Genomic DNA, 27,808 nt, shown 5'->3' with positions numbered 1-27,808 from the left:
CTCTTAATACTCTCTTTCTGTCTGGACGTGTTATAATTTAGGAATTGTACACGTACCCGGCTACTATCAACAGCCTTTGCTGCACTGATATTTTTCCCTCCATTTTTCTTTATTTTTATTTTTTTTTGCTGGAAGTTCCGTCAATACCCGCCAGCCTTTAAGAGACATCATGCAGCCAGGCCTCTTTGCTTGCGGCCACACTGTCCTGAACGCGCCCAATCTTGTGAGATCTTGGAAGCAAATCGTGGCAGGGCCTGGTCAGTATTTGGATGGGTGACCTCCTGGAAATACCAGGTACTGCAAACTTTTTACGTCTCCTGGGTTACTTCATCGTAGTTCTTAATTCTCTCTTTCTGTCAGGAGGAGATATAATTGAAGAATTGTACACGTACCCGGCTACTGTCAACACCCTTTGCTGCACTGATATTTTTCCCTCCATTTTTCATTTTTTTTTTTTTTTTGCTGGAAGTTACGTCAATACCCGCCAGCCATTAAGAGACATCATGCAGCCTGGCCTCTTGGCTTGCGGCCTCACCGTCCTGAACACGCCCGATCTCATCAGATCTCGGAAGCTAAACGGGGCAGGGCCTGATCAGTACTTGCATGGGAGACCTCCTGGAAATACCAGGTACTGCAAGCTTTTTACGTCTCCTGGGTAACTTCATTGTAGCTCTTAATTCTCTCTTTCTGTCTGGAGGAGATATAATTGAAGAATTGTACACGTACCCGGCTTCTTTCAACACCCTTTGCTGCACTGATATTTTTCCATCCATTTTTCTTTTTTTTTTTTGCTGGAAGTTCCGTCAATACCCGCCAGCCTTTAAGAGACATCATGCAGCCAGGCGTCTCGGCTTGCGGCCTCACCGTCCTGAACGCTACCGATCTTGTCAGATCTCGGAAGCTAAACGGGGCAGGGCCTGGTCAGTACTTGGATGGGTGACCTCCTGGAAATACCAGGTGCTGCAAGCTTTTTATGTCTCCTGGGTAACTTCATTGTAGCTCTTAATTCTCTCTTTCTGTCTGGAGGAGATATAATTGAAGAAATGTACACGTACCCGGCTACTTTCAACACCCTTTGCTGAACTGATATTTTTCCCTCCATTTTTCTTTTTTTATTTGCTGGAAGTTCCGTCAACACCCGTCTGCCTTAAAGAGACATCATGCAGCCAGGCCTCTCGGCTTGCGGCTACACCGTCCTGGACGCACCCCGTCTCGTCAGATCTCGGAACTTAAACGGGTCAGGGCCTGGTCAGTACTTGGATGGGAGACCTCCTGGAAATACCAGGTGCTGCAAGCTTTTTACGTCACTTGGGTAACTTCATCGTAGCTCTTAATACTCTCTTTCTGTCTGGAGGAGATATAATTGAAGAATTTTACACGTACCCCGCTACTTACAACACCCTTTGCTGCACTGATATTGTTCCCTCCATTTTTTTTTTTTTTTTTTTTTTTTTTGCTGGAAGTTCCGTCAATACCCACCAGCCTTTAAGCGACATCATGCAGCCAGGCCTCTCTGCTTTTGGCCACACCATCCTGAACGCGCCCGATCTCGTCAGATCTCGGAAGCTAAACGGGGCAGGCGACCGATTGTCATTTCTCACTACTTCTTTCTTAGCAGACGCCCTCTTCCTGTGCGACTTGCCAAGGCACAAGAGATTTTTATAATGGTGCAATTCAGAATCAAATTACCCACCAAGGCTTAGTACCAATGACGTGTTCAAGACGTTACACAGGTGCAGTGGAGAAATCTACAGGTCACGCACGTCCTGCAGCCCACATTGTGAGCTAATCATTGCAGACCAGGTATGGAGTCATCGTTAATGGCTCAGGGGAGGGGGGCTGTAAGGGAACATCAAGATACGATACGATACGATACGATACACCTCACCTCACCAGCGCAGCCCCGGCCGCTCCGCCTGGCGGCTGGCAGGGGGGAAGCATCTCTGCCCACTACTTCGGCGTATCGGGGATTGTAGTGGATTTCTGCTCCGTTTTCCAATGACACTTGGGATTACGGTTGATTGATTACCTCTCCGGATTTGCACATTCCCCCAGCATGCCTCTGCCCGGCATGGGGATGGGGTGAAGTGTCCCTGTCTGCCATGGTGGTACGGACGTTTGGTGAAAGAGAGGCGCTAGAGTCTCTCCAGGGAAGGCCCCCGGCCTCACCGCCAACGAGCAGGGAGTGGGACAGGCTTCCCGGCCCCAAACAGCGAGTCGCCTCGCTCCCCCGGCCCACCTGGGTACAAAGGCGGGTGCTCTCTAACCCAGCCCTTGTGTTCGCGACGGCAATACGTATAATAAAACTGGAACGATACAGAGAAGATTTGCATGGCCCCTGTGCAAGGATGACACGCAAATTCGTGAAGCGTTCCATATCTTGGTCAGTTTCTCGGTAGCGCGCCGGTTCCCATTGTCCTTGCGGGCATCTGGTGCTTGCGTCGCGGGCGGTTTCTCACACCGTGGGTATCTCTCCCTCTCGCGCCCGTGCTCGGTGGTGTCGAGTCCTCTCGCACTCCTGCGTCACAGCGGATCTCTCGACCCCGTTCGGCGCAAGCGAATTTTCCCTCCGTTTTTGTTCTTTCCACTGCTAGCGCTGCCTCTGTGAAGGCGGATGGTGCTTGTGAGAAGTCAACAGCGTGTCCACCGAAAAGGGTGTCTGACTCCTGGTTTTGGATCCGGAAGGGTTGATAACAGACCGAAACGGTTACAATATGATACTGCTTAGATTAATTGTGAATATGTATTGTGATCGTGCTCGGCTCAGGTGTGCGTTCAGTCCGCACACAAAACATTTCGGTCGCGAAACGTCTAATCAAATCGAATAAAATGGCGGGGATAGCATGTTTGATCCGTGTGCTATTGTTTTTCAACAATTGTAATGCCCTTTGTAACGTTTAACCACTTCGTTACATACAGCTTGTTATAGGATATTTTGAACTGAACCTATTTTGCTGTGAATTTATATTTACTGCGAATAGTTTATTGTGGCTGGTCTTGGTCTGTCTGCACTAAATAAATGATTTGTATCAAGGGATTATTTAGTTTGTCTGTGTACTTTTTTACCTAACCACTAAAGGCCACTCCTTGCACTTCACACATTTGCCCTTTTAATTACTCCCTTACTGACATACATTAACATGCAATGTGCGTGTGATAATAGTTTTAGCAGCCTGTTGCCATTCAGGTGAGACAATAACTAGTAAATCCTTTTATTTATTTTTTCATGTTGGTGCGCCGCGAAGGTTTTTGGTCTCAGCAAAGTGTGCCGTGGCATTACAACGCTTGGGAACCACTGGCTTGGCTTGTTGGGCATCCAGGTATGCACTGAGATTACGATCGGCACGATGATTGTCGTTCTCAGGAGAATTGTGTTTCTTTGCTGATCACGTTCTCTGTCGCTTTTTACACAGTTCTTACAAGTGGCACATTGGGGATGAGGAGCAGAGCATGCTGACACGCATAGCTGTGGACTTCTGCATGGCATGGGGCCACAGGTCATTCCAAGTATTTCAAGACGACTGCAAATGTGTGGACACGTTGTGTTGGCCCAACCCTCACAGATTGTGCCAAGTCAAGTAGAGATGCATGTTGTGCTGTTCTAAAGTGACACGTCGTCAACGGCAAAAACACCTCTCAGAGTTCCTGGCTTGACTTGCCTCTGGAAGACAACAGGCTGGATATTTGCCGAAAGAAGCAAAGAGGACTAGACACCTCGCCTAGACGCAACTGCAGATTTCATTGTCATTTTACCATCATGGCCCTCGGTCAACAAGGCACCCAAACAGGGACTTGAACCCTGGACCCTCGGATTAAAAGTCTGATGCTCTACCGGCTGAACTACCCGGGCTTCAGTGAGGTGCTTCACAATGTGTTGGCTTCATGATATTTCCAGACCGCTTTCTGGACGGTTTAGAAAACTGGGCTCAGGGTGAAAAGGGTCACATGCATATGAGATGTGTGGGCAATGCGAGTTCTCCACAACAAATCCGAATTTCCGGGGTTTTTTCCTTGTCCTCATGCAATTCCAATGGCTTGACATTTGGGAGCTCGTCCAAAACCGATGTCAAACCATAATCACGCCTTTCTTCGAGCCGGAATTGAACCAGCGACCTAAGGAAGCCCGCTGCCTGAAACCTACAGTCCTCCACTCTACCAACTGAGCTATCAAAGGGAAGCTTCTCACCGTCTTCCTCTGGAAGTCTCTGTGGCCGTGCAAAGCCAAGAAGCACCGTGGCTTGGCTCAGTGGTTTTCAACCCGTGTACCGTGAGTACTACCCAATTGTGTCGTGAGATTTTTATCCCCTGAAAAATATTATGTCATTTTGTTTGGTCAACTTCATAAATCTTGTATCAAATCAAACTTATTCAAATGTGTGAAAATATTACATTTATACATCACCTGTAGAAAGCGTTTCATAACTGAAATGTTGTGTTTGCCGGACTGAACGCACACCTACACTGAGTTGCAGTGCTATCAGTTGTATCGTAAGGTACACTTATAAATTTCAATTTAAGAAGTGAATTTATAGTATCACCTTATCACGAATCCTGGAATCTTGTAGAACTCAATTTCTGTAATAATTGGACACAGACACCAATTCCAAAGATATAAATTGTTAAATTTATTCAAAACCAAAGACTAAATGTAGCACTACACTAATTATACAAAAGGGAAAAGCTAATTAAAATTCAACTCTAGATCAACAAATCAAAGACAAATCACTTCCGTGACCAAATCAAAGACCATGGGATCGCATATGATAACACACAAATCGTTAAACAAAAAAGGTTATAAACACATTAACTACAATACCGGTTAGTAAGACGAAGGTGAGTCTCTCGTTAGTATTGTTAGTCAGACATTAAATAACTACGCAGGTTAGTATTTATGTCAGGTAACTTCTCGTGATATATATATCAGTCTCATTTACGTTTAGGTGCCGAGAGAGATCCTATCATTACTTGTTACCACAATTTCCCTTAACTGATTATTATTCAATGATCAAGGATAGGCAGGGCCACCAATAATCTAACATCTATTGACTTGTGTCAATTTCAGACTAAACAGTTAAACAGGAATGAGAAGATATTTCTCGGGGTTGACAGATTTTATTTCTAAAATTATCAACAAAACAGTTTAATGCAACACACATTTATATTTAAGAAAACTAAATGATATTACACATTCAAGAGTTATGAATCACAGAATAACATTTCTAATTGATTTCTCAAATGTCATGAATCATGAACTCCAAACTGTTAAACTTATCTGAACTTCGTCGCAGAGAGGCCTCTCTGTCTTCGGGCTCAGATCACAGCACACGGCACATGGTCCGTGTGGTTTGGAACAAAGGCAGTGCGGTTCGGCTTTGTCCAAGAACTTCCACTCAGTCGATGCACCTGGAAGTTGGGGTTTCGCGAAATTAGAGTCTTTTCCAAACAGATTTTCCACTGGTTTGAAGGCTCCAAGGTTGTGCACAAAATCTTCTTTGTAAGCAGGGTTCCACCGTAGTTACTTGAAGACAAAGTCTTTGAGGAAAGCAGGGCCCTGTTCGTTCCAAGGGTCAAGTTTCTTAAGACTCAAATAGCTATTTAAATGACTGAACACTTTCATATACATTCGACTTACTCAATTGTCCAGCTGTAAAACTCCACTGATCAGGTGGGCACAGGCGGGCATGCGCAGTCTGTAAAGTTCTTTATTTAATAAAGTCCTTTAAAAGAATTCTTCGTACGGCTCAATCTCCTTCTCCCAGTTTAACTCTTCTGTTGCTGGCAAAGACTTGGTTGGTTTCTGGTTCCGGTTCGGGCAACAGAGCTACAGGTTGAGCTGTGGCAGCGAGTTACTGGTTCAGGTGAGAGAGAAAGAGAGAGAGAGAGAGAGAGAGAGAGAGAGAGACTGTGCACTGTTCCTTATAGTCTGTCAGATCAATAGGTGATTGGTTCTTGAGTTCTTGAGATTGGATTTCGGTTTCAGCCCCCAGTGTCCTAATGGAGGGGGGCTTGATTTATGACTGATGTCAATCCATGCCATCTTTTGGAAATGCCGGTTGGCCCGGGTTCATAGCTCTATGTCGGGATTTCGGCTCTCGTCCACTTCAAAGAGTTTTTATCACCTACAGGCCCCTTTCTCCAGACATCTCATAGCAGGATTCAACCTATTTGGCCTCTTCTCGGTGCCATCCTCCCCAAAACTGTCACTTTGTCTCATTTGGCTTTGGTTTCCCCCCTCTGTGTTGAATAATCGGGCTCTAAATAGCCCCGGCGTTTCTCCTGCAGTTCTTCGTTCTTTCCACTGCTAGCGCTGCCTTTGTGAAGGCAGATGGTGCTTGTGAGAAGTCAACAGCGTGTCCACCGAAAAGGGTGTCTGACTCCTGGTTTTGGATCCGGAAGGGTTGATAACAGACCGAAACGGTTACAATATGATACTGCTTAGATTAACTGTGGATATGTATTGTGATCGTGCTCGGCTCAGGTGTGCATTCAGTCTGCACACAAAACATTTCGGTCGCGAAACGTCTAATCAAATCGAATAAAACGGCGGGGATAGCATGTTTGATCCGTGTGCTATTGTTTTTCAACAATTGTAATGCCCTTTGTAACGTTTAACCACTTCGTTAAATACAGCTTGTTATAGGATATTGTGAACTGAACCTATTTTGCTGTGAATTTATATTTACTGCGAATAGTTTATTGTGGCTGGTCTTGGTCTGTCTGCACTAAATAAATGATTTGTATCAAGGGATTATTTAGTTTGTCTGTGTACTATTTTACCTAACCACTAAGGGCCACTCCTTGCACTTCACACATTTGCCCTTTTAATTACTCCCTTACTGACATACATTAACATGCAATGTGCGTGTGATAATAGTTTTAGCAGCCTGTTGCCATTCAGGTGAGACAATAACTAGTAAATCCTTTTATTTATTTTTTCATGTTGGTGCGCCGCGAAGGTTTTTGGTCTCAGCAAAGTGTGCCGTGGCATTACAACGCTTGGGAACCACTGGCTTGGCTTGTTGGGCATCCAGGTATGCACTGAGATTACGATCGGCACGATGATTGTCGTTCTCAGGAGAATTGTGTTTCTTTGCTGATCACGTTCTCTGTCGCTTTTTACACAGTTCTTACAAGTGGCACATTGGGGATGAGGAGCAGAGCATGCTGACATGCATAGCTGTGGACTTCTGCATGGCATGGGGCCACAGGTCATTCCAAGTATTTCAAGACGCCTGCAAATGTGTGGACACGTTGTGTTGGCCCAACCCTCACAGATTGTGCCAAGTCAAGTAGAGATGCATGTTGTGCTGTTCTAAAGTGACACGTCGTCAACGGCAAAAACATCTCTAAGAGTTCCTGGCTTGACTTGCCTCTGGAAGACAACACTTGCCCAGGCTGGATATTGAAAAGGGTCACATGCATATGAGATGTTTGGCCAATGCAAGTTCTCCACAGCAAATCCAAATTTCCGGTGTTTTCTCCTTGTCCTCATGCAATTCCAATGGCTTGACATTTGGGAGCTCGTCCAAAACCGATGTCAAACCATAATCACGCCTTCCTTCGAGCCGGAATTTAACCAGCGACCTAAGGATGCCCGCTGTCTGAAACCTACAGTTCTCCGCTCTACCAACTGAGCTATCGAAGGGAAGCTTCTCACCGTCTTCCCCTGGCAGTCTCAGTGGCCGTGCAAAGCCATGAAGCACCGTGGCTTGGCTCAGTGGTTTTCAACCCGTGTGCCGTGAGGACTACCCAATTGTGTCGTGAGATTTTTATCCCCTGAAAAATATTATGTCATTTTGTTTGGTCAACTTCATAAATCTTGTATCAAATCAAACTTATTCAAATGTGTGAAAATATTACATTTATACATCACCTGTAGAAAGCGTTTCATAACTGAAATGTTGTGTTTGCCGGACTGAACGCACACCTACACTGAGTTGCAGTGCTATCAGTTGTATCGTAAGGTACACTTATAAATTTCAATTTAAGAAGTGAATTTATAGTATCACCTTATCACGAATCCTGGAATCTTGTAGAACTCAATTTCTGTAATAATTGGACACAGACACCAATTCCAAAGATATAAATTGTTAAATTTATTCAAAAACAAAGACTAAATGTAGCACTACACTAATTATACAAAAGGGAAAAGCTAATTAAAATTCAACTCTAGATCAACAAATCAAAGACAAATCACTTCCGTGACCAAATCAAAGACCATGGGATCGCATATGATAACACACAAATCGTTAAACAAAAAAGGTTATAAACACATTAACTACAATACCGGTTAGTAAGACGAAGGTGAGTCTCTCGTTAGTATTGTTAGTCAGACATTAAATAACTACGCAGGTTAGTATTTATGTCAGGTAACTTCTCGTTATATATATATCAGTCTCATTTACGTTTAGGTGCCGAGAAAGATCCTATCATTACATGTTACCACAATTTCCCTTAACTGATTATTATTCAATGATCAAGGATAGGCAGGGCCACCAATAATCTAACGTCTATTGACTTGTGTCAATTTCAGACTAAACAGTTAAACAGGAATGAGAAGATATTTCTCGGGGTTGACAGATTTTATTTCTAAAATTATCAACAGAACAGTTTAATGCAACACACATTTATATTTAAGAAAACTAAATGATATTACACATTCTAGAGTTTTGAATCACAGAATAACATTTCTAATTGATTTCTCAAATGTCATGAATCATGAACTCCAAACTGTTAAACTTATCTGAACTTCGTCGCAGAGAGGCCTCTCTGTCTTCGGGCTCAGATCACAGCACACGGCACATGGTCCGTGTGGTTTGGAACAAAGGCAGTGCGGTTCGGCTTTGTCCGAGAACTTCCACTCAGTCGATGCACCTGGAAATTGGGGTTTCGCGAAATTAGAGTCTTTTCCAAACAGATTTTCCACTGGTTTGAAGGCTCCAAGGTTGTGCACAAAATCTTCTTTGTAAGCAGGGTTCCACCGTAGTTACTTGAAGACAAAGTCTTTGAGGAAAGCAGGGCCCTGTTCGTTCCAAGGGTCAAGTTTCTTAAGACTCAAATAGCTATTTAAATGACTGAACACTTTCATATACATTCGACTTACTCAATTGTCCAGCTGTAAAACTCCACTGATCAGGTGGGCACAGGCGGGCATGCGCAGTCTGTAAAGTTCTTTATTTAATAAAGTCCTTTAATAGAATTCTTCGTACGGCTCAATCTCCTTCTCCCAGTTTAACTCTTCTGTTGCCGGCAAAGACTTGGTTGGTTTCTGGTTCCGGTTCGGGCAACAGAGCTACAGGTTGAGCTGTGGCAGCGAGTTACTGGTTCAGGTGAGAGAGAAAGAGAGAGAGAGAGAGAGAGAGAGAGACTGTGCACTGTTCCTTATAGTCTGTCAGATCAATAGGTGATTGGTTCTTGAGTTCTTGAGATTGGATTTCGGTTTCAGCCCCCAGTGTCCTAATGGAGGGGGGCTTGATTTATGACTGATGTCAATCCATGCCATCTTTTGGAAATGCCGGTTGGCCCGGGTTCGTAGCTCTATGTCGGGATTTCGGCTCTCGTCCACTTCAAAGAGTTTTTATCACCTACAGGCCCCTTTCTCCAGACATCTCATAGCAGGATTCAACCTATTTGGCCTCTTCTCGGTGCCATCCTCCCCAAAACTGTCACTTTGATGCAAACCAGTTCCAAGCTGATGAGCAAAGGAAATCTGATAACTTTGGGGGTGGAGAGGTCTTCTTTAGATCAGTGCTTCAGCTCAGAGCCCGAATGCTCTTATCAAAATAAACCCAACATAACGCTACACAGTGGAACTGCAAGGCAATTGATTAAAGGGACATGTGGTGAATTCCTTTTTATCTTTATACTGTTGTTGGATGTCTCCTGTTCCTCTAAGTCTCATTTGGCCTTGGTTTTCCCCCTCTGTGTTGAATAATCGGGCTCTAAATAGCCCCGGCGTTTCTCCTGCAGTTCTTCGTTCTTTCCACTGCTAGCGCTGCCTTTGTGCAGCTTGTTATAGGATATTGTGAACTGAACCTATTTTGCTGTGAATTTATATTTACTGCGAATAGTTTATTGTGGCTGGTCTTGGTCTGTCTGCACTAAATAAATGATTTGTATCAAGGGATTATTTAGTTTGTCTGTGTACTTTTTTACCTAACCACTAAGGTCCACTCCTTGCACTTCACACATTTGCCCTTTTAATTACTCCCTTACTGACATACTTTAACATGCAATGTGCGTGTGATAATAGTTTTAGCAGCCTGTTGCCATTCAGGTGAGACAATACCTAGTAAATCCTTTTTTTTTTTTTCATGTTGGTGCGCCGCGAAGGTTTTTGGTCTCAGCAAAGTGTGCCGTGGCATTACAACGCTTGGGAACCACTGGCTTGGCTTGTTGGGCATCCAGGTATGCACTGAGATTACGATCGGCACGATGATTGTCGTTCTCAGGAGAATTGTGTTTCTTTGCTGATCACGTTCTCTGTCGCTTTTTACACAGTTCTTACAAGTGGCACATTGGGGATGAAGAGCAGAGCATGCTGACACGCATAGCTGTGGACTTCTGCATGGCATGGGGCCACAGGTCATTCCAAGTATTTCAAGACGCCTGCAAATGTGTGGACACGTTGTGTTGGCCCAACCCTCACAGATTGTGCCAAGTCAAGTAGAGATGCATGTTGTGCTGTTCTAAAGTGACACGTCGTCAACAGCAAAAACATCTCTCAGAGTTCCTGGCTTGACTTGCCTCTGGAAGACAACACTTGCCCAGGCTGGATATTTGCCGAAAGAAGCAAAGAGGACTAGACACCTTGCCTAGACGCAACTGCATATTTCATTGTCACCTGGAAGGCCATCCAGGCTTTTCACCATCATGGCCCTCGGTCAACAAGGCGCCCGAACAGGGACTCGAACCCTGGACCCTCAGATTAAAAGTCTGATGCTCTAACACACAAATCGTTAAACAAAAAAGGTTATAAACACATTAACTACAATACCGGTTAGTAAGACGAAGGTGAGTCTCTCGTTAGTATTGTTAGTCAGACATTAAATAAGTACGCAGGTTAGTATTTATGTCAGGTAACTTCTCGTTATATATATATCAGTCTCATTTACGTTTAGGTGCCGAGAAAGATCCTATCGTTACTTGTTACCACAATTTCCCTTAACTGATTATTATTCAATGATCAAGGATAGGCAGGGCCACCAATAATCTAACATCTATTGACTTGTGTCAATTTCAGACTAAACAGTTAAACAGGAATGAGAAGATATTTCTCGGGGTTGACAGATTTTATTTCTAAAATTATCAACAAAACAGTTTAATGCAACACACATTTATATTTAAGAAAACTAAATGATATTACACATTCTAGAGTTTTGAATCACAGAATAACATTTCTAATTGATTTCTCAAATGTCATGAATCATGAACTCCAAACTGTTAAACTTATCTGAACTTCGTCGCAGAGAGGCCTCTCTGTCTTCGGGCTCAGATCACAGCACACGGCACATGGTCCGTGTGGTTTGGAACAAAGGCAGTGCGGTTCGGCTTTGTCCAAGAACTTCCACTCAGTCGATGCACCTGGAAATTGGGGTTTCGCGAAATTAGAGTCTTTTCCAAACAGATTTTCCACTGGTTTGAAGGCTCCAAGGTTGTGCACAAAATCTTCTTTGTAAGCAGGGTTCCACCGTAGTTACTTGAAGACAAAGTCTTTGAGGAAAGCAGGGCCCTGTTCGTTCCAAGGGTCAAGTTTCTTAAGACTCAAATAGCTATTTAAATGACTGAACACTTTCATATACATTCGACTTACTCAATTGTCCAGCTGTAAAACTCCACTGATCAGGTGGGCACAGGCGGGCATGCGCAGTCTGTAAAGTTCTTTATTTAATAAAGTCCTTTAATAGAATTCTTCGTACGGCTCAATCTCCTTCTCCCAGTTTAACTCTTCTGTTGCCGGCAAAGACTTGGTTGGTTTCTGGTTCCGGTTCGGGCAACAGAGCTACAGGTTGAGCTGTGGCAGCGAGTTACTGGTTCAGGTGAGAGAGAAAGAGAGAGAGAGAGAGAGAGAGAGAGAGAGACTGTGCACTGTTCCTTATAGTCTGTCAGATCAATAGGTGATTGGTTCTTGAGTTCTTGAGATTGGATTTCGGTTTCAGCCCCCAGTGTCTTAATGGAGGGGGGCTTGATTTATGACTGATGTCAATCCATGCCATCTTTTGGAAGTGCCGGTTGGCCCGGGTTCGTAGCTCTATGTCGGGATTTCGGCTCTCGTCCACTTCAAAGAGTTTTTATCACCTACAGGCCCCTTTCTCCAGACATCTCATAGCAGGATTCAACCTATTTGGCCTCTTCTCGGTGCCATCCACCCCAAAACTGTCACTTTGATGCAAACCAGTTCCAAGCTGATGAGCAAAGGAAATCTGATAACTTTGGGGGTGGAGAGGTCTTCTTTAGATCAGTGCTTCAGCTCAGAGCCCAAATGCTCTTATCAAAATACACCCAACATAACGCTACACAGTGGAACTGCAAGGCAATTGATTAAAGGGACATGTGGTGAATTCCTTTTTATCTTTATACTGTTGTTGGATGTCTCCTGTTCCTCTAAGTCTCATTTGGCCCTGGTTTTCCCCCTCTGTGTTGAATAATCGGGCTCTAAATAGCCCCGGCGTTTCTCCTGCAGTTCTTCGTTCTTTCCACTGCTAGCGCTGCCTTTGTGCAGCTTGTTATAGGATATTGTGAACTGAACCTATTTTGCTGTGAATTTATATTTACTGCGAATAGTTTATTGTGGCTGGTCTTGGTCTGTCTGCACTAAATAAATGATTTGTATCAAGGGATTATTTAGTTTGTCTGTGTACTTTTTTACCTAACCACTAAGGGCCACTCCTTGCACTTCACACATTTGCCCTTTTAATTACTCCCTTACTGACATACTTTAACATGCAATGTGCGTGTGATAATAGTTTTAGCAGCCTGTTGCCATTCAGGTGAGACAATACCTAGTAAATCCTTTTTTTTTTTTTTCATGTTGGTGCGCCGCGAAGGTTTTTGGTCTCAGCAAAGTGTGCCGTGGCATTACAACGCTTGGGAACCACTGGCTTGGCTTGTTGGGCATCCAGGTATGCACTGAGATTACGATCGGCACGATGATTGTCGTTCTCAGGAGAATTGTGTTTCTTTGCTGATCATGTTCTCTGTCGCTTTTTACAAAGTTCTTACAAGTGGCACATTGGGGATGAGGAGCAGAGCATGCTGACACGCATAGCTGTGGACTTCTGCATGGCATGGGGCCACAGGTCATTCCAAGTATTTCAAGACGCCTGCAAATGTGTGGACACGTTGTGTTGGCCCAACCCTCACAGATTGTGCCAAGTCAAGTAGAGATGCATGTTGTGCTGTTCTAAAGTGACACGTCGTCAACGGCAAAAACATCTCTCAGAGTTCCTGGCTTGACTTGCCTCTGGAAGACAACACTTGCCCAGGCTGGATATTTGCCGAAAGAAGCAAAGAGGACTAGACACCTTGCCTAGACGCAACTGCATATTTCATTGTCACCTGGAAGGCCATCCAGGCTTTTCACCATCATGGCTCTCGGTCAACAAGGCGCCCGAACAGGGACTCGAACCCTGGACCCTCAGATTAAAAGTCTGATGCTCTACCGGCTGAGCTACCCAGGCTTCAGTGAAGTGCTTCACAATGTGTTGGCTTCATGATTGTTCCAGACCGCTTTCTGGCCGGTTTAGAAAACTGGGCTCAGGGTCACATGCATATGAGATGTTTGGGCAATGCGAGTTCTCCACAGCAAATCCGAATTTCCGGTGTTTTCTCCTTGTCCTCATGCAATTCCAATGGCTTGACATTTGGGAGCTCGTCCAAAACCGATGTCAAACCATAATCACGCCTTCCTTCGAGCCGGAATTGAACCAGCGACCTAAGGATGCCCGCTGCCTGAAACCTACAGTCCTCCGCTCTACCAACTGAGCTATCGAAGGGAAGCTTCTCACCGTCTTCCCCTGGCAGTCTCAGTGGCCGTGCAAAGCCAAGAAGCACCGTGGCTTGGCTCAGTGGTTTTCAACCCGTGTGCCGTGAGGACTACCCAATTGTGTCGTGAGATTTTTATCCCCTGAAAAATATTATGTCATTTTGTTTGGTCAACTTCATAAATCTTGTATCAAATCAAACTTATTCAAATGTGTGAAAATATTACATTTATACATCACCTGTAGAAAGCGTTTCATAACTGAATTGTTGTGTTTGCCGGACTGAACGCACACCTACACTGAGTTGCAGTGCTATCAGTTGTATCGTAAGGTACACTTATAAATTTCAATTTAAGAAGTGAATTTATAGTATCACCTTATCACGAATCCTGGAATCTTGTAGAACTCAATTTCTGTAATAATTGGACACAGACACCAATTCCAAAGATATAAATTGTTAAATTTATTCAAAAACAAAGACTAAATGTAGCACTACACTAATTATACAAAAGGGAAAAGCTAATTAAAATTCAACTCTAGATCAACAAATCAAAGACAAATCACTTCCGTGACCAAATCAAAGACCATGGGATCGCATATGATAGCACACAAATCGTTTAACAAAAAAGGTTATAAACACATTAACTACAATACCGGTTAGTAAGACGAAGGTGAGTCTCTCGTTAGTATTGTTAGTCAGACATTAAATAACTACGCAGGTTAGTATTTATGTCAGGTAACTTCTCGTTATATATATATCAGTCTCATTTACGTTTAGGTGCCGAGAAAGATCCTATCGTTACTTGTTACCACAATTTCCCTTAACTGATTATTATTCAATGATCAAGGATAGGCAGGGCCACCAATAATCTAACGTCTATTGACTTGTGTCAATTTCAGACTAAACAGTTAAACAGGAATGAGAAGATATTTCTCGGGGTTGACAGATTTTATTTCTAAAATTATCAACAAAACAGTTTAATGCAACACACATTTATATTTAAGAAAACTAAATGATATTACACATTCTAGAGTTTTGAATCACAGAATAACATTTCTAATTGATTTCTCAAATGTCATGAATCATGAACTCCAAACTGTTAAACTTATCTGAACTTCGTCGCAGAGAGGCCTCTCTGTCTTCGGGCTCAGATCACAGCACACGGCACATGGTCCGTGTGGTTTGGAACAAAGGCAGTGCGGTTCGGCTTTGTCCAAGAACTTCCACTCAGTCGAAGCACCTGGAAGTTGGGGTTTCGCGAAATTAGAGTCTTTTCCTAACAGATTTTCCACTGGTTTGAAGGCTCCAAGGTTGTGCACAAAATCTTCTTTGTAAGCAGGGTTCCACCGTAGTTACTTGAAGACAAAGTCTTTGAGGAAAGCAGGGCCCTGTTCGTTCCAAGGGTCAAGTTTCTTAAGACTCAAATAGCTATTTAAATGACTGAACACTTTCATATACATTCGACTTACTCAATTGTCCAGCTGTAAAACTCCACTGATCAGGTGGGCACAGGCGGGCATGCGCAGTCTGTAAAGTTCTTTATTTAATAAAGTCCTTTAAAAGAATTCTTCGTACGGCTCAATCTCCTTCTCCCAGTTTAACTCTTCTGTTGCCGGCAAAGACTTGGTTGGTTTCTGGTTCCGGTTCGGGCAACAGAGCTACAGGTTGAGCTGTGGCAGCGAGTTACTGGTTCAGGTGAGAGAGAAAGAGAGAGAGAGAGATAGAGAGAGAGAGAGAGAGAGAGAGAGAGAGACTGTGCACTGTTCCTTATAGTCTGTCAGATCAATAGGTGATTGGTTCTTGAGTTCTTGAGATTGGATTTCGGTTTCAGCCCCCAGTGTCCTAATGGAGGGGGGCTTGATTTATGACTGATGTCAATCCATGCCATCTTTTGGAAATGCCGGTTGGCCCGGGTTCGTAGCTCTATGTCGGGATTTCGGCTCTCGTCCACTTCAAAGAGTTTTTATCACCTACAGGCCCCTTTCTCCAGACATCTCATAGCAGGATTCAACCTATTTGGCCTCTTCTCGGTGCCATCCTCCCCAAAACTGTCACTTTGATGCAAACCAGTTCCAAGCTGATGAGCAAAGGAAATCTGATAACTTTGGGGGTGGAGAGGTCTTCTTTAGATCAGTGCTTCAGCTCAGAGCCCAAATGCTCTTATCAAAATACACCCAACATAACGCTACACAGTGGAACTGCAAGGCAATTGATTAAAGGGACATGTGGTGAATTCCTTTTCATCTTTATACTGTTGTTGGATGTCTCCTGTTCCTCTAAGTCTCATTTGGCCTTGGTTTTCCCCCTCTGTGTTGAATAATCGGGCTCTAAATAGCCCCGGCGTTTCTCCTGCAGTTCTTCGTTCTTTCCACTGCTAGCGCTGCCTTTGTGCAGCTTGTTATAGGATATTGTGAACTGAACCTATTTTGCTGTGAATTTATATTTACTGCGAATAGTTTATTGTGGCTGGTCTTGGTCTGTCTGCACTAAATAAATGATTTGTATCAAGGGATTATTTAGTTTGTCTGTGTACTTTTTTACCTAACCACTAAGGGCCACTCCTTGCACTTCACACATTTGCCCTTTTAATTACTCCCTTACTGACATACTTTAACATGCAATGTGCGTGTGATAATAGTTTTAGCAGCCTGTTGCCATTCAGGTGAGACAATACCTAGTAAATCCTTTTTTTTTTTTTTCATGTTGGTGCGCCGCGAAGGTTTTTGGTCTCAGCAAAGTGTGCCGTGGCATTACAACGCTTGGGAACCACTGGCTTGGCTTGTTGGGCATCCAGGTATGCACTGAGATTACGATCGGCACGATGATTGTCGTTCTCAGGAGAATTGTGTTTCTTTGCTGATCATGTTCTCTGTCGCTTTTTACAAAGTTCTTACAAGTGGCACATTGGGGATGAGGAGCAGAGCATGCTGACACGCATAGCTGTGGACTTCTGCATGGCATGGGGCCACAGGTCATTCCAAGTATTTCAAGACGCCTGCAAATGTGTGGACACGTTGTGTTGGCCCAACCCTCACAGATTGTGCCAAGTCAAGTAGAGATGCATGTTGTGCTGTTCTAAAGTGACACGTCGTCAACGGCAAAAACATCTCTCAGAGTTCCTGGCTTGACTTGCCTCTGGAAGACAACACTTGCCCAGGCTGGATATTTGCCGAAAGAAGCAAAGAGGACTAGACACCTTGCCTAGACGCAACTGCATATTTCATTGTCACCTGGAAGGCCATCCAGGCTTTTCACCACCATGGCCCTCGGTCAACAAGGCGCCCGAACAGGGACTCGAACCCTGGACCCTCAGATTAAAAGTCTGATGCTCTAACACACAAATCGTTAAACAAAAAAGGTTATAAACACATTAACTACAATACCGGTTAGTAAGACGAAGGTGAGTCTCTCGTTAGTATTGTTAGTCAGACATTAAATAACTACGCAGGTTAGTATTTATGTCAGGTAACTTCTCGTTATATATATATCAGTCTCATTTACGTTTAGGTGCCGAGAAAGATCCTATCGTTACTTGTTACCACAATTTCCCTTAACTGATTATTATTCAATGATCAAGGATAGGCAGGGCCACCAATAATCTAACGTCTATTGACTTGTGTCAATTTCAGACTAAACAGTTAAACAGGAATGAGAAGATATTTCTCAGGGTTGACAGATTTTATTTCTAAAATTATCAACAAAACAGTTTAATGCAACACACATTTATATTTAAGAAAACTAAATGATATTACACATTCTAGAGTTTTGAATCACAGAATAACATTTCGAATTGATTTCTCAAATGTCATGAATCATGAACTCCAAACTGTTAAACTTATCTGAACTTCGTCGCAGAGAGGCCTCTCTGTCTTCGGGCTCAGATCACAGCACACGGCACATGGTCCGTGTGGTTTGGAACAAAGGCAGTGCGGTTCGGCTTTGTCCAAGAACTTCCACTCAGTCGATGCACCTGGAAATTGGGGTTTCGCGAAATTAGAGTCTTTTCCAAACAGATTTTCCACTGGTTTGAAGGCTCCAAGGTTGTGCACAAAATCTTCTTTGTAAGCAGGGTTCCACCGTAGTTACTTGAAGACAAAGTCTTTGAGGAAAGCAGGGCCCTGTTCGTTCCAAGGGTCAAGTTTCTTAAGACTCAAATAGCTATTTAAATGACTGAACACTTTCATATACATTCGACTTACTCAATTGTCCAGCTGTAAAACTCCACTGATCAGGTGGGCACAGGCGGGCATGCGCAGTCTGTAAAGTTCTTTATTTAATAAAGTCCTTTAAAAGAATTCTTCGTACGGCTCAATCTCCTTCTCCCAGTTTAACTCTTCTGTTGCCGGCAAAGACTTGGTTGGTTTCTGGTTCCGGTTCGGGCAACAGAGCTACAGGTTGAGCTGTGGCAGCGAGTTACTGGTTCAGGTGAGAGAGAAAGAGAGAGAGAGAGAAAGAGAGAGAGAGAGAGAGAGAGAGACTGTGCACTGTTCCTTATAGTCTGTCAGATCAATAGGTGATTGGTTCTTGAGTTCTTGAGATTGGATTTCGGTTTCAGCCCCCAGTGTCCTAATGGAGGGGGGCTTGATTTATGACTGATGTCAATCCATGCCATCTTTTGGAAATGCCGGTTGGCCCGGGTTCGTAGCACTATGTCGGGATTTCGGCTCTCGTCCACTTCAAAGAGTTTTTATCACCTACAGGCCCCTTTCTCCAGACATCTCATAGCAGGATTCAACCTATTTGGCCTCTTCTCGGTGCCATCCTCCCCAAAACTGTCACTTTGATGCAAACCAGTTCCAAGCTGATGAGCAAAGGAAATCTGATAACTTTGGGGGTGGAGAGGTCTTCTTTAGATCAGTGCTTCAGCTCAGAGCCCAAATGCTCTTATCAAAATACACCCAACATAACGCTACACAGTGGAACTGCAAGGCAATTGATTAAAGGGACATGTGGTGAATTCCTTTTTATCTTTATACTGTTGTTGGATGTCTCCTGTTCCTCTAAGTCTCATTTGGCCTTGGTTTTCCCCCTCTGTGTTGAATAATCGGGCTCTAAATAGCACCGGCGTTTCTCCTGCAGTTCTTCGTTCTTTCCACTGCTAGCGCTGCCTTTGTGAAGGCAGATGGTGCTTGTGAGAAGTCAACAGCATGTCCACCGAAAAGGGTGTCTGACTCCTGGTTTTGGATCCGGAAGGGTTGATAACAGACCGAAACGGTTACAATATGATACTGCTTAGATTAACTGTGGATATGTATAGTGATCGTGCTCGGCTCAGGTGTGCGTTCAGTCTGCACACAAAACATTTCGGTCGCGAAACGTCTAATCAAATCGAATAAAATGGCGGGGATAGCATGTTTGATCCGTGTGCTATTGTTTTTCAACAATTGTAATGCCCTTTGTAACGTTTAACTACTTCGTTAAATACAGCTTGTTATAGGATATTGTGAACTGAACCTATTTTGCTGTGAATTTATATTTACTGCGAATAGTTTATTGTGGCTGGTCTTGGTCTGTCTGCACTAAATAAATGATTTGTATCAAGGGATTATTTAGTTTGTCTGTGTACTTTTTTACCTAACCACTAAGGGCCACTCCTTGCACTTCACACATTTGCCCTTTAAATTACTCCCTTACTGACATACTTTAACATGCAATGTGCGTGTGATAATAGTTTTAGCAGCCTGTTGCCATTCAGGTGAGACAATACCTAGTAAATCCGTTTTTTTTTTTTTCATGTTGGTGCGCCGCGAAGGTTTTTGGTCTCAGCAAAGTGTGCCGTGGCATTACAACGCTTGGGAACCACTGGCTTGGCTTGTTGGGCATCCAGGTATGCACTGAGATTACGATCGGCACGATGATTGTCGTTCTCAGGAGAATTGTGTTTCTTTGCTGATCATGTTCTCTGTCGCTTTTTACAAAGTTCTTACAAGTGGCACATTGGGGATGAGGAGCAGAGCATGCTGACACGCATAGCTGTGGACTTCTGCATGGCATGGGGCCACAGGTCATTCCAAGTATTTCAAGACGCCTGCAAATGTGTGGACACGTTGTGTTGGCCCAACCCTCACAGATTGTGCCAAGTCAAGTAGAGATGCATGTTGTGCTGTTCTAAAGTGACACGTCGTCAACGGCAAAAACATCTCTCAGAGTTCCTGGCTTGACTTGCCTCTGGAAGACAACACTTGCCCAGGCTGGATATTTGCCGAAAGAAGCAAAGAGGACTAGACACCTTGCCTAGACGCAACTGCATATTTCATTGTCACCTGGAAGGCCATCCAGGCTTTTCACCATCATGGCCCTCGGTCAACAAGGCGCCCGAACAGGGACTCGAACCCTGGACCCTCAGATTAAAAGTCTGATGCTCTACCGGCTGAGCTACCCGGGCTTCAGTGAAGTGCTTCACAATGTGTTGGCTTCATGATTGTTCCAGACCGCTTTCTGGCCGGTTTAGAAAACTGGGCTCAGGGTCACATGCATATGAGATGTTTGGGCAATGCGAGTTCTCCACAGCAAATCCGAATTTCCGGTGTTTTCTCCTTGTCCTCATGCAATTCCAATGGCTTGACATTTGGGAGCTCGTCCAAAACCGATGTCAAACCATAATCACGCCTTCCTTCGAGCCGGAATTGAACCAGCGACCTAAGGATGCCCGCTGCCTGAAACCTACAGTCCTCCGCTCTACCAACTGAGCTATCGAAGGGAAGCTTCTCACCGTCTTCCCCTGGCAGTCTCAGTGGCCGTGCAAAGCCAAGAAGCACCGTGGCTTGGCTCAGTGGTTTTCAACCCGTGTGCCGTGAGGACTACCCAATTGTGTCGTGAGATTTTTATCCCCTGAAAAATATTATGTCATTTTGTTTGGTCAACTTCATAAATCTTGTATCAAATCAAACTTATTCAAATGTGTGAAAATATTACATTTATACATCACCTGTAGAAAGCGTTTCATAACTGAATTGTTGTGTTTGCCGGACTGAACGCACACCTACACTGAGTTGCAGTGCTATCAGTTGTATCGTAAGGTACACTTATAAATTTCAATTTAAGAAGTGAATTTATAGTATCACCTTATCACGAATCCTGGAATCTTGTAGAACTCAATTTCTGTAATAATTGGACACAGACACCAATTCCAAAGATATAAATTGTTAAATTTATTCAAAAACAAAGACTAAATGTAGCACTACACTAATTATACAAAAGGGAAAAGCTAATTAAAATTCAACTCTAGATCAACAAATCAAAGACAAATCACTTCCGTGACCAAATCAAAGACCATGGGATCGCATATGATAGCACACAAATCGTTTAACAAAAAAGGTTATAAACACATTAACTACAATACCGGTTAGTAAGACGAAGGTGAGTCTCTCGTTAGTATTGTTAGTCAGACATTAAATAACTACGCAGGTTAGTATTTATGTCAGGTAACTTCTCGTTATATATATATCAGTCTCATTTACGTTTAGGTGCCGAGAAAGATCCTATCGTTACTTGTTACCACAATTTCCCTTAACTGATTATTATTCAATGATCAAGGATAGGCAGGGCCACCAATAATCTAACGTCTATTGACTTGTGTCAATTTCAGACTAAACAGTTAAACAGGAATGAGAAGATATTTCTCGGGGTTGACAGATTTTATTTCTAAAATTATCAACAAAACAGTTTAATGCAACACACATTTATATTTAAGAAAACTAAATGATATTACACATTCTAGAGTTTTGAATCACAGAATAACATTTCTAATTGATTTCTCAAATGTCATGAATCATGAACTCCAAACTGTTAAACTTATCTGAACTTCGTCGCAGAGAGGCCTCTCTGTCTTCGGGCTCAGATCACAGCACACGGCACATGGTCCGTGTGGTTTGGAACAAAGGCAGTGCGGTTCGGCTTTGTCCAAGAACTTCCACTCAGTCGAAGCACCTGGAAGTTGGGGTTTCGCGAAATTAGAGTCTTTTCCTAACAGATTTTCCACTGGTTTGAAGGCTCCAAGGTTGTGCACAAAATCTTCTTTGTAAGCAGGGTTCCACCGTAGTTACTTGAAGACAAAGTCTTTGAGGAAAGCAGGGCCCTGTTCGTTCCAAGGGTCAAGTTTCTTAAGACTCAAATAGCTATTTAAATGACTGAACACTTTCATATACATTCGACTTACTCAATTGTCCAGCTGTAAAACTCCACTGATCAGGTGGGCACAGGCGGGCATGCGCAGTCTGTAAAGTTCTTTATTTAATAAAGTCCTTTAAAAGAATTCTTCGTACGGCTCAATCTCCTTCTCCCAGTTTAACTCTTCTGTTGCCGGCAAAGACTTGGTTGGTTTCTGGTTCCGGTTCGGGCAACAGAGCTACAGGTTGAGCTGTGGCAGCGAGTTACTGGTTCAGGTGAGAGAGAAAGAGAGAGAGAGAGATAGAGAGAGAGAGAGAGAGAGAGAGAGAGACTGTGCACTGTTCCTTATAGTCTGTCAGATCAATAGGTGATTGGTTCTTGAGTTCTTGAGATTGGATTTCGGTTTCAGCCCCCAGTGTCCTAATGGAGGGGGGCTTGATTTATGACTGATGTCAATCCATGCCATCTTTTGGAAATGCCGGTTGGCCCGGGTTCGTAGCTCTATGTCGGGATTTCGGCTCTCGTCCACTTCAAAGAGTTTTTATCACCTACAGGCCCCTTTCTCCAGACATCTCATAGCAGGATTCAACCTATTTGGCCTCTTCTCGGTGCCATCCTCCCCAAAACTGTCACTTTGATGCAAACCAGTTCCAAGCTGATGAGCAAAGGAAATCTGATAACTTTGGGGGTGGAGAGGTCTTCTTTAGATCAGTGCTTCAGCTCAGAGCCCAAATGCTCTTATCAAAATACACCCAACATAACGCTACACAGTGGAACTGCAAGGCAATTGATTAAAGGGACATGTGGTAAATTCCTTTTCATCTTTATACTGTTGTTGGATGTCTCCTGTTCCTCTAAGTCTCATTTGGCCTTGGTTTTCCCCCTCTGTGTTGAATAATCGGGCTCTAAATAGCCCCGGCGTTTCTCCTGCAGTTCTTCGTTCTTTCCACTGCTAGCGCTGCCTTTGTGCAGCTTGTTATAGGATATTGTGAACTGAACCTATTTTGCTGTGAATTTATATTTACTGCGAATAGTTTATTGTGGCTGGTCTTGGTCTGTCTGCACTAAATAAATGATTTGTATCAAGGGATTATTTAGTTTGTCTGTGTACTTTTTTACCTAACCACTAAGGGCCACTCCTTGCACTTCACACATTTGCCCTTTTAATTACTCCCTTACTGACATTCTTTAACATGCAATGTGCGTGTGATAATAGTTTTAGCAGCCTGTTGCCATTCAGGTGAGACAATACCTAGTAAATCCGTTTTTTTTTTTTTCATGTTGGTGCGCCGCGAAGGTTTTTGGTCTCAGCAAAGTGTGCCGTGGCATTACAACGCTTGGGAACCACTGGCTTGGCTTGTTGGGCATCCAGGTATGCACTGAGATTACGATCGGCACGATGATTGTCGTTCTCAGGAGAATTGTGTTTCTTTGCTGATCATGTTCTCTGTCGCTTTTTACAAAGTTCTTACAAGTGGCACATTGGGGATGAGGAGCAGAGCATGCTGACACGCATAGCTGTGGACTTCTGCATGGCATGGGGCCACAGGTCATTCCAAGTATTTCAAGACGCCTGCAAATGTGTGGACACGTTGTGTTGGCCCAACCCTCACAGATTGTGCCAAGTCAAGTAGAGATGCATGTTGTGCTGTTCTAAAGTGACACGTCGTCAACGGCAAAAACATCTCTCAGAGTTCCTGGCTTGACTTGCCTCTGGAAGACAACACTTGCCCAGGCTGGATATTTGCCGAAAGAAGCAAAGAGGACTAGACACCTTGCCTAGACGCAACTGCATATTTCATTGTCACCTGGAAGGCCATCCAGGCTTTTCACCACCATGGCCCTCGGTCAACAAGGCGCCCGAACAGGGACTCGAACCCTGGACCCTCAGATTAAAAGTCTGATGCTCTAACACACAAATCGTTAAACAAAAAAGGTTATAAACACATTAACTACAATACCGGTTAGTAAGACGAAGGTGAGTCTCTCGTTAGTATTGTTAGTCAGACATTAAATAACTACGCAGGTTAGTATTTATGTCAGGTAACTTCTCGTTATATATATATCAGTCTCATTTACGTTTAGGTGCCGAGAAAGATCCTATCGTTACTTGTTACCACAATTTCCCTTAACTGATTATTATTCAATGATCAAGGATAGGCAGGGCCATCAATAATCTAACGTCTATTGACTTGTGTCAATTTCAGACTAAACAGTTAAACAGGAATGAGAAGATATTTCTCAGGGTTGACAGATTTTATTTCTAAAATTATCAACAAAACAGTTTAATGCAACACACATTTATATTTAAGAAAACTAAATGATATTACACATTCTAGAGTTTTGAATCACAGAATAACATTTCGAATTGATTTCTCAAATGTCATGAATCATGAACTCCAAACTGTTAAACTTATCTGAACTTCGTCGCAGAGAGGCCTCTCTGTCTTCGGGCTCAGATCACAGCACACGGCACATGGTCCGTGTGGTTTGGAACAAAGGCAGTGCGGTTCGGCTTTGTCCAAGAACTTCCACTCAGTCGATGCACCTGGAAATTGGGGTTTCGCGAAATTAGAGTCTTTTCCAAACAGATTTTCCACTGGTTTGAAGGCTCCAAGGTTGTGCACAAAATCTTCTTTGTAAGCAGGGTTCCACCGTAGTTACTTGAAGACAAAGTCTTTGAGGAAAGCAGGGCCCTGTTCGTTCCAAGGGTCAAGTTTCTTAAGACTCAAATAGCTATTTAAATGACTGAACACTTTCATATACATTCGACTTACTCAATTGTCCAGCTGTAAAACTCCACTGATCAGGTGGGCACAGGCGGGCATGCGCAGTCTGTAAAGTTCTTTATTTAATAAAGTCCTTTAAAAGAATTCTTCGTACGGCTCAATCTCCTTCTCCCAGTTTAACTCTTCTGTTGCCGGCAAAGACTTGGTTGGTTTCTGGTTCCGGTTCGGGCAACAGAGCTACAGGTTGAGCTGTGGCAGCGAGTTACTGGTTCAGGTGAGAGAGAAAGAGAGAGAGAGAGAAAGAGAGAGAGAGAGAGAGAGAGAGACTGTGCACTGTTCCTTATAGTCTGTCAGATCAATAGGTGATTGGTTCTTGAGTTCTTGAGATTGGATTTCGGTTTCAGCCCCCAGTGTCCTAATGGAGGGGGGCTTGATTTATGACTGATGTCAATCCATGCCATCTTTTGGAAATGCCGGTTGGCCCGGGTTCGTAGCACTATGTCGGGATTTCGGCTCTCGTCCACTTCAAAGAGTTTTTATCACCTACAGGCCCCTTTCTCCAGACATCTCATAGCAGGATTCAACCTATTTGGCCTCTTCTCGGTGCCATCCTCCCCAAAACTGTCACTTTGATGCAAACCAGTTCCAAGCTGATGAGCAAAGGAAATCTGATAACTTTGGGGGTGGAGAGGTCTTCTTTAGATCAGTGCTTCAGCTCAGAGCCCAAATGCTCTTATCAAAATACACCCAACATAACGCTACACAGTGGAACTGCAAGGCAATTGATTAAAGGGACATGTGGTGAATTCCTTTTTATCTTTATACTGTTGTTGGATGTCTCCTGTTCCTCTAAGTCTCATTTGGCCTTGGTTTTCCCCCTCTGTGTTGAATAATCGGGCTCTAAATAGCACCGGCGTTTCTCCTGCAGTTCTTCGTTCTTTCCACTGCTAGCGCTGCCTTTGTGAAGGCAGATGGTGCTTGTGAGAAGTCAACAGCATGTCCACCGAAAAGGGTGTCTGACTCCTGGTTTTGGATCCGGAAGGGTTGATAACAGACCGAAACGGTTACAATATGATACTGCTTAGATTAACTGTGGATATGTATAGTGATCGTGCTCGGCTCAGGTGTGCGTTCAGTCTGCACACAAAACATTTCGGTCGCGAAACGTCTAATCAAATCGAATAAAATGGCGGGGATAGCATGTTTGATCCGTGTGCTATTGTTTTTCAACAATTGTAATGCCCTTTGTAACGTTTAACTACTTCGTTAAATACAGCTTGTTATAGGATATTGTGAACTGAACCTATTTTGCTGTGAATTTATATTTACTGCGAATAGTTTATTGTGGCTGGTCTTGGTCTGTCTGCACTAAATAAATGATTTGTATCAAGGGATTATTTAGTTTGTCTGTGTACTTTTTTACCTAACCACTAAGGGCCACTCCTTGCACTTCACACATTTGCCCTTTAAATTACTCCCTTACTGACATACTTTAACATGCAATGTGCGTGTGATAATAGTTTTAGCAGCCTGTTGCCATTCAGGTGAGACAATACCTAGTAAATCCGTTTTTTTTTTTTTCATGTTGGTGCGCCGCGAAGGTTTTTGGTCTCAGCAAAGTGTGCCGTGGCATTACAACGCTTGGGAACCACTGGCTTGGCTTGTTGGGCATCCAGGTATGCACTGAGATTACGATCGGCACGATGATTGTCGTTCTCAGGAGAATTGTGTTTCTTTGCTGATCATGTTCTCTGTCGCTTTTTACAAAGTTCTTACAAGTGGCACATTGGGGATGAGGAGCAGAGCATGCTGACACGCATAGCTGTGGACTTCTGCATGGCATGGGGCCACAGGTCATTCCAAGTATTTCAAGACGCCTGCAAATGTGTGGACACGTTGTGTTGGCCCAACCCTCACAGATTGTGCCAAGTCAAGTAGAGATGCATGTTGTGCTGTTCTAAAGTGACACGTCGTCAACGGCAAAAACATCTCTCAGAGTTCCTGGCTTGACTTGCCTCTGGAAGACAACACTTGCCCAGGCTGGATATTTGCCGAAAGAAGCAAAGAGGACTAGACACCTTGCCTAGACGCAACTGCATATTTCATTGTCACCTGGAAGGCCATCCAGGCTTTTCACCATCATGGCCCTCGGTCAACAAGGCGCCCGAACAGGGACTCGAACCCTGGACCCTCAGATTAAAAGTCTGATGCTCTACCGGCTGAGCTACCCGGGCTTCAGTGAAGTGCTCCACAATGTGTTGGCTTCATGATTGTTCCAGACCGCTTTCTGGCCGGTTTAGAAAACTGGGCTCAGGGTGAAAAGGGTCACATGCATATGAGATGTTTGGGCAATGCGAGTTCTCCACAGCAAATCCGAATTTCCGGTGTTTTCTCCTTGTCCTCATGCAATTCCAATGGCTTGACATTTGGGAGCTCGTCCAAAACCGATGTCAAACCATAATCACGCCTTCCTTCGAGCCGGAATTGAACCAGCGACCTAAGGATGCCCGCTGCCTGAAACCTACAGTCCTCCGCTCTACCAACTGAGCTATCGAAGGGAAGCTTCTCACCGTCTTCCCCTGGCAGTCTCAGTGGCCGTGCAAAGCCAAGAAGCACCGTGGCTTGGCTCAGTGGTTTTCAACCCGTGTGCCGTGAGGACTACCCAATTGTGTCGTGAGATTTTTATCCCCTGAAAAATATTATGTCATTTTGTTTGGTCAACTTCATAAATCTTGTATCAAATCAAACTTATTCAAATGTGTGAAAATATTACATTTATACATCACCTGTAGAAAGCGTTTCATAACTGAAATGTTGTGTTTGCCGGACTGAACGCACACCTACACTGAGTTGCAGTGCTATCAGTTGTATCGTAAGGTACACTTATAAATTTCAATTTAAGAAGTGAATTTATAGTATCACCTTATCACGAATCCTGGAATCTTGTAGAACTCAATTTCTGTAATAATTGGACACAGACACCAATT

At 43.7% G+C, this 27,808-nt stretch overlaps 10 non-coding genes and 4 pseudogenes across 10 annotated transcripts; 5 read left to right on the top strand and 9 right to left on the bottom strand.

Annotated features, from left to right (window-relative positions):
• Nucleotides 1-187: 187 nt before the first annotated feature.
• LOC136723974 (uncharacterized) lies at nucleotides 188-306 on the top strand (annotated as a pseudogene).
• A 215-nt stretch (nucleotides 307-521) lies between these two features.
• LOC136723972 (uncharacterized) lies at nucleotides 522-640 on the top strand (annotated as a pseudogene).
• Nucleotides 641-850: 210 nt separating this feature from the next.
• Nucleotides 851-969, top strand: LOC136723980 (uncharacterized; annotated as a pseudogene).
• A 209-nt stretch (nucleotides 970-1,178) lies between these two features.
• On the top strand, nucleotides 1,179-1,297 carry LOC136723973 (uncharacterized; annotated as a pseudogene).
• Nucleotides 1,298-2,276: 979 nt separating this feature from the next.
• Nucleotides 2,277-2,383, top strand: LOC136723977 (U6 spliceosomal RNA). Its single transcript, XR_010806918.1, has one exon. It is a non-coding gene; the product is annotated as a U6 spliceosomal RNA (small nuclear RNA).
• Nucleotides 2,384-3,777: 1,394 nt separating this feature from the next.
• Nucleotides 3,778-3,850, bottom strand: trnak-uuu (transfer RNA lysine (anticodon UUU)). Its single transcript has one exon. It is a non-coding gene; the product is annotated as a tRNA-Lys (tRNA).
• Nucleotides 3,851-4,085: 235 nt separating this feature from the next.
• Nucleotides 4,086-4,174, bottom strand: trnay-gua (transfer RNA tyrosine (anticodon GUA)). The gene is given in 2 exon segments: nucleotides 4,086-4,121; nucleotides 4,138-4,174. It is a non-coding gene; the product is annotated as a tRNA-Tyr (tRNA).
• A 3,382-nt stretch (nucleotides 4,175-7,556) lies between these two features.
• trnay-gua (transfer RNA tyrosine (anticodon GUA)) lies at nucleotides 7,557-7,645 on the bottom strand. The gene is given in 2 exon segments: nucleotides 7,557-7,592; nucleotides 7,609-7,645. It is a non-coding gene; the product is annotated as a tRNA-Tyr (tRNA).
• Nucleotides 7,646-13,606: 5,961 nt separating this feature from the next.
• On the bottom strand, nucleotides 13,607-13,679 carry trnak-uuu (transfer RNA lysine (anticodon UUU)). Its single transcript has one exon. It is a non-coding gene; the product is annotated as a tRNA-Lys (tRNA).
• A 226-nt stretch (nucleotides 13,680-13,905) lies between these two features.
• Nucleotides 13,906-13,994, bottom strand: trnay-gua (transfer RNA tyrosine (anticodon GUA)). The gene is given in 2 exon segments: nucleotides 13,906-13,941; nucleotides 13,958-13,994. It is a non-coding gene; the product is annotated as a tRNA-Tyr (tRNA).
• Nucleotides 13,995-20,295: 6,301 nt separating this feature from the next.
• On the bottom strand, nucleotides 20,296-20,368 carry trnak-uuu (transfer RNA lysine (anticodon UUU)). Its single transcript has one exon. It is a non-coding gene; the product is annotated as a tRNA-Lys (tRNA).
• Nucleotides 20,369-20,594: 226 nt separating this feature from the next.
• On the bottom strand, nucleotides 20,595-20,683 carry trnay-gua (transfer RNA tyrosine (anticodon GUA)). Its single transcript is given in 2 exon segments — nucleotides 20,595-20,630; nucleotides 20,647-20,683. It is a non-coding gene; the product is annotated as a tRNA-Tyr (tRNA).
• A 6,299-nt stretch (nucleotides 20,684-26,982) lies between these two features.
• Nucleotides 26,983-27,055, bottom strand: trnak-uuu (transfer RNA lysine (anticodon UUU)). Its single transcript has one exon. It is a non-coding gene; the product is annotated as a tRNA-Lys (tRNA).
• A 235-nt stretch (nucleotides 27,056-27,290) lies between these two features.
• trnay-gua (transfer RNA tyrosine (anticodon GUA)) lies at nucleotides 27,291-27,379 on the bottom strand. The gene is given in 2 exon segments: nucleotides 27,291-27,326; nucleotides 27,343-27,379. It is a non-coding gene; the product is annotated as a tRNA-Tyr (tRNA).
• Nucleotides 27,380-27,808: the final 429 nt, after the last annotated feature.

Source organism: Amia ocellicauda, unplaced genomic scaffold (genome assembly GCF_036373705.1).
Source record: "Amia ocellicauda isolate fAmiCal2 unplaced genomic scaffold, fAmiCal2.hap1 HAP1_SCAFFOLD_171, whole genome shotgun sequence".
NCBI lineage: Eukaryota > Metazoa > Chordata > Actinopteri > Amiiformes > Amiidae > Amia > Amia ocellicauda.
The sequence above is the reverse complement of the archived record's forward strand: the minus strand, read 5'-3'. Positions and strand labels throughout refer to the sequence as shown.